At 38.0% G+C, this 6,000-nt stretch overlaps 1 protein-coding gene across 3 annotated transcripts in view; it reads right to left on the minus strand.

The window, feature by feature from the left end:
• The window catches only part of ANKRD12 (ankyrin repeat domain 12), a 58,904-nt gene that overhangs the window by 51,917 nt on the left and 987 nt on the right, over nt 1-6,000 (minus strand). The gene's annotated exons all lie outside the window — the stretch shown is intronic.

Here is a 6,000-nt window from a genome sequence, read left to right on the forward strand (position 1 = left end):
GTATTATTCTCAAGTGCATTTCTCTATTCTCAGATTAACCCTTTGTCTTTTCATGGAGGATACTAGCATTATTGTTCTTACACAGGCTGGCTGCTCTGCAAGGAATCATTAGAAAAAACCAAACAGAATAGCTTGAATAAAGAATTGTTTTTCTTCTTTAAAGAATCCCAAAGGATCAGAAAAGGACTAAGCTCCTTTGCAGATGTTCTCAATATTCAAATAATTTCTGAATAAATTGTCTTATTGCTAATTATACTTCAGCTACTTTTCATATTTCTCCTTCAGCAACAGAAAATAAGATTGTTTCACTTTCAGTTTCTCACTCACAAGCTTACTCAGAGTCAAGGACTGGAAGAGACTTTTTCCATTAAGTTATAGCACAAGTAATGTACAGAAGACATATATGGATTTTTCTTTAAAAAAAATCAGAAACTGAATTTTTAACAGGTGAAATGAAGTCCAAAGAAGTCTTACTTATGCAACCAGCTAATCAGTAATTTAACTATTTTTTAAAATGACTTAATTAAGAATCTGTATAGCAGAACTTGGGAGAACGTACCACAGCTTTACAAGACTACCACACACAGGCAGTACAAGAAGAATGCATCCTCTGACTATTAAAAATTAAATTAGTCAGGTAAAACACATTAACTACAACAGCTGAAAATTTATCAAGCCTTCAACAATAAGCTCAGCAAGGAATCTCAACAGACTAACTAAAATTAGAACATAATATGTTCCCTGTGCTATTGGGCCAAATTCCAGGTTCAGCTGGTCATGACCAAAAGCTCACTGCTCTAGCTGAGCCTGCAGGGAGCCTGGGGGGGACTAGATGATGGGGTCAGATGGGGGTGTCAGAGGAACCTTCTGACCTCAGCTAGTCCACGATTCTGTCCCATGTATCAGAAATGCAGATGTTCTTTTACCTCAGCAGCAGGATGGCTGCTGTTCTCTCCTCCTGCTGACATGTTCAGCACAGGACAAGGTCCTCACCTAGCTGGCCAGAAGAACCAGTGCATCTTGTGAGTATGGGTGTTATACTCCAATGGTGCACAATGAAATATCATATTCCTACTGTGGAAAAGACCTAGGCGTCAAAATAAACATTTACATGGAAAAACAACCTCACCTCTTAGAATCAGACACAAATAAATTTGCAGAGTGCCTGAAGGGATTGCCCCTTATTCCCAATAGTGTCTCAAAATAAAGGAGACCCTTGATTCTACAGAGAGGAATTCTATTCCAGGGAAATAAAAGAATACACTGGCCCAAGAACTCTGGCTCTTAGGAGCCAAAGATACTTATTGCAAAATCCATTAGTCCTCCCTTTTAATCTACAAGTCTATAAACTTGAATGTTTACAGGTGCTTCCTCTTGAGTCTTTTTTTAGGATGAGCTATGGGTTCAAAGGAAACACCTGCACAGTTTAGCTTAATATGATACACTCTTTAAACTACATGGAGAAGTGGAGTTGTAAACGTCAGGTTTGATCTACAGGTTATTACTTAAAGACGTAGCTAAATAAATATTTTTCAATTAAGAAAGATTATTGCATATGCAGAACCTACCAGAATAAAACTTAAAGGCCTCTTTATCAGTGCTTTGACAAACATAAGATAAGCAAACCTACTGCCAAACAATTTTCAACTCCTTCCACAGGAATCTACTTTCCCTCTGGAAACCTACAGATCTCCAAGACAAGAGATTTCATAACTATGCCATACATTATTACTAGAACCTCAGTAATTTCTATTTAAATCTTCATAAACTAATGATAATTTGTCCATCTAAAACCAAGAAAACTTATCCACAGCACTACCAGAAAGAACATGACTTAAAACACACACAAAGGCCCTTCCCAGGCTAAGAACAGATGAACTGCCAACACCTACTCGCAGCCCTTCAGTTATAGCAAGATTCGGGACAGGTAAAGCAGGTAGCTGGAGTGTTACCATTCACAAGAAGAATCTAAATCAGTAGATGCAGGACAGAAAGCAATCTTGGCTTACTCATGGGTTCCCAAATGGATAACAGAGGTTTTTGTCATGGCTAAATCGTGAAGACGTGCAACATATTCAACAGGCTTTATTGCCACCTCTTGGCCATTACCAAATCTCGCAAAAATAACAACAAAATCATCTGTCAGCTCCCTTACTGAAATAATCTTTCTTCAGGGGAAAAGAGATAGCAAGGGAACAGATGGAGTGGAAACAGAGAACAAGCAGAATACTGTTTGCAGACAAGTATAACTATTTAGGGCTGTAAAACTACAGTGACTACTGCAGTTGACTTTCATTGAAGTTTTACTGTGTCATCTGGAGAATCAAAAGGACTGGAAAGCAAAGTACCAGTTACTTTCAAGACAAAAACCAGGATTTTGTTTTATTTGTTTAAAAAAGCTAAAATGGGTGTCAAGACACCTGTTTCTTCATGAAGTCAAAAGATGAATAGATTAGCATTACCCACACATGAAAGAGAGTAACACTAATGAAAGGCCCATTTTCCCTTCATTATTAAACTAGTAGTAAGAACCCAGATTAGTAGACTGCTGAAGAGTACAGAGCACCACAGAAAGTTGGTTTCTCTCGGTTAATTGTTTGTTGCACACAATATTGAAGGAAACAAACAAGAGGAAGACATTTCCATGAACCAGCTAAGAAAGTTATCTAGACAACAGAGCTTGAAAGGTTTGATAGCCAGATATCTCTTAAGTAGAAGTAACACAAAAGGCTTGGAAAGAGAAGGGAAACCATAGGAAATGTCTTTACACACAAGCTCATTTCTGCTGTCATCAAACAATGGAACTTTTTAAGACCTACCACAGAACACTTGGAAATGTGTAAGGGTTATTTGGGGTTTGTTGCACTGAATACATTCTGAAGCCCAGAGAGGAGGGGAAAAAGTGCTTTCTACCTCTGATGCTTTCCAGCCTCATGAATGTAAGATATAAGGCAAGGAAAGAGTTGTTCCAATACTCTCTGTCTCCAGCAAGCTACTCAAGGGTAGAAAGCAGATGACCAGAGAAGAAAAGATTTCCTCCTCAGAGTGCATTTTTAGTTTTTGCCTCTAATATAGCCCCTAATTCTGTCTCTAATGTTGCTAATGGCTTTTCTTAACATAAACCAGTGTGAAACCAACCCACTTGTGACATTATCAATACCTAGAGCACTCTGTGTAGAAGCCATGGAATCGAGGAGCATTTATTAATATGTTGCTTGCGAAAGACAAAAGCAGTTGCAGCAGACATAAGGATCCTCCATCAGATCCAGGGAAATAATCTAAAATAAACTAAGGCAAAGTCATACTCTCAAGGGTTTCATGTCTCTACATGAATATTTAGTCTTTAAGCAAGGTGACAATAAAGGTCCTCAACTGCCTCCGTAAGCTTACAGAAGAACTTTTAAGACTTTTCTGTGTTCTGGAATAATAATGAACTGACAAAAAAAAAAAAAAAGCCCTAAAGATGTTAGCAGAGCTCTGACTTCTGTTATTCTGTTAATAAAATCATTCAGTGTAATAACACAAAATGCAAGACTGAGTTTGTGCTAATATTTATTTCATACCATCTGTCACTAGAGTCTAAGCAGAGTCTAATGATGTAGTTAAAAAATAGTTTGATAGGATTTGGAGACTAAATGACCAATCAACATTTATAAAAATCCATCTGCAAGAGAACACAGAAAAGAAGAAACACCAAACAGTCATGCCCAGCGCCCATCACTCCACCACTTTGTAAGGTAAGATCCAAAAAATGTCAAAAGTAGGCTGTTCTGAGTGTGTATATTAACAGTGTGGTAGCAGGTTAATCATTATGTACTTTGTGATCAATAGTTTTTTCCAGTTTTAAAGAGGACCAACTGCACTAGTCTCTCAGGCAATTTCATCAGCCTAAGATGGTCTAAACATGGTAAATCAGTTCAACAAATACAATTTGTTTTCCTGCCTGTATGCCTAATACTGAGGAAGAAGTTCTAGCTCAGTCATTTCTACATGCCCATATTTCCAATAAAAGGATATCTAGGACCTTGCACCTAGTTAAGTTAAAGCTGCAACAGCTTATGGAGTTTCTAGCAATTTAAATAGACATCTAAGGGTGCAAAGAAACTATTTTTTGAGAATGACTGGTGACCACTGATTTGTAAACATAGATATTCAACTTCCAGTGTATGCTTTTATTCCTATGGTTAAGTGGTATCATAGCAGTACCTCCTGCAACTAATGTCAAGCAAACACAGAACCTTCACACAAGCACTCGTTTAGCCTGCTTATTAAAAGACCCTTTCCTCTAAGAAGTCACCAATTGTGCAAGCCTGTTGGAAGAAACTGCACACAGACTTCAGTTTGTGGCATGGGGCTTGCTTTCTTACACAACTTCTGTCCTAAGCTTTAATGTCTGTAGTATTCTGAGTTCACAAACAATTTTGAATAATTCTCTGGGTGGGAGAAGAACACACAAAGAGATGGCAACAGAAAGGCAGAAATATTTATATTTGAAAGACTGAGCTGTCATCTTTGTGAAAGAACCAAAGGCTCTCTGATCAACTGCCCACACTCAGTGATTACTACAGAAAAGCCAGGAAATAGGAAAAGGGACTCACACACCACACACTGAAAAACTGACTTTGCCACAAGAAAGCCATCATGGTCCTCTGGGTGCCAAGAAAAACATTGGTACTCCTTGACATTTTAGCTTGCAAAACACATACAGAAAAGCAGAACAATTAAGGGCAAGATGGAGTGTAAAAAGACACAGTCAATGGGTTCACCATTACCTTCCCAGAGAAATATTCTGCTGTACCTCAAGCCCTACAATTTTATTTGAACAGAGCATTTCTCAAGCTTTCAGAGAAACCTACTAAATCCACAGAGGGTGAGATTAAGCTCCCAGCTGATCAAGTCACAAGGTCAGCAGGGAGTCTGAATTTCCACCTCAAAGAATGAAGAAAAGCAATAGATACCCAACACCTGCACAAACCTCAAATAAAAAGAACAGCTGAAATACCTTGACATCTCAGATAATGCTGAAGATCTGTTGCTCTGGGGACTTTACCCAGCGAACTATAGCAAAGGATTACTGCAGAACAAGGAAAAGAAAGCACAGGCTCCTTGCAGCTACACAGCACCTGCACAGCAGCTCACCATGTCCCTACCTACAGTAACCAAGACTAGAGGACAGCCAAGCTACCACCAACTTGCATACTGAAAACACCCACACCCTTGCTGTTTCAAAATTAGAGAGAAGGAAGTGCCCCCAACCCCCAAATCATGGCTTGTCAATAATTTGTCAAAATGAATTATTTTAATAATAGCTAATAATTTCTTATAGATTTGATGATCTCACCCTTTCCTAGCATTCCAAAATTAGCCAATTTTTTCCTGGAACCTAAGTATATTTGGACTGCTCCATATCTGTCCAATAGCTTTTTGTTCCTGAGCATCACCACTCACTCACTTTTCTCCATTAAAGATTTGTTTTATCCCATCAGTTACCTTGTAATTCAGGGGCATAATATTCCCTTTCTTCCATATCACATGGGCTGCAGAAGAAAGGCGTGGAATACAGTGACAGTGTCCAGGCAATTTCTACATGAGCTCTACCTGATAATACCAATATTAAATAATAATACTGATATTGGAATGTGCTGTTCAGGGAGGTGGTGGAATCAATGCCTCTGGAGGTGTTTAAAGAAAGACAGGACACAGCACTTAGTACCATGGTCTACTTGACATGACAGTGTTTGGTCACAGGTTGGACTCAAAAATCTCAGAGATCTTTTACAACCTAATTGATTCTATGATTCCACGAAATATTTATTTTATTTGGGAGTTTAAAGTAAAAAAAAACAAAACAAAACAAAAAAAAAAAAACAAACAAAAAAATAAAAAAAACAAAACCCAGCAGAATCCTTTAATTTCTTATTGCATACACAGCCTTTAGAGGGAAAAAAGACAAAAAAAAAAAAAAAAAAACCCAAACAAAAAAACCTCCCCCCAAAACAA

This window comes from Pyrgilauda ruficollis, unplaced genomic scaffold (assembly GCF_017590135.1).
Source record: "Pyrgilauda ruficollis isolate IOZ18807 unplaced genomic scaffold, ASM1759013v1 scaffold41, whole genome shotgun sequence".
Taxonomy (NCBI): Eukaryota; Metazoa; Chordata; class Aves; order Passeriformes; family Passeridae; genus Pyrgilauda; species Pyrgilauda ruficollis.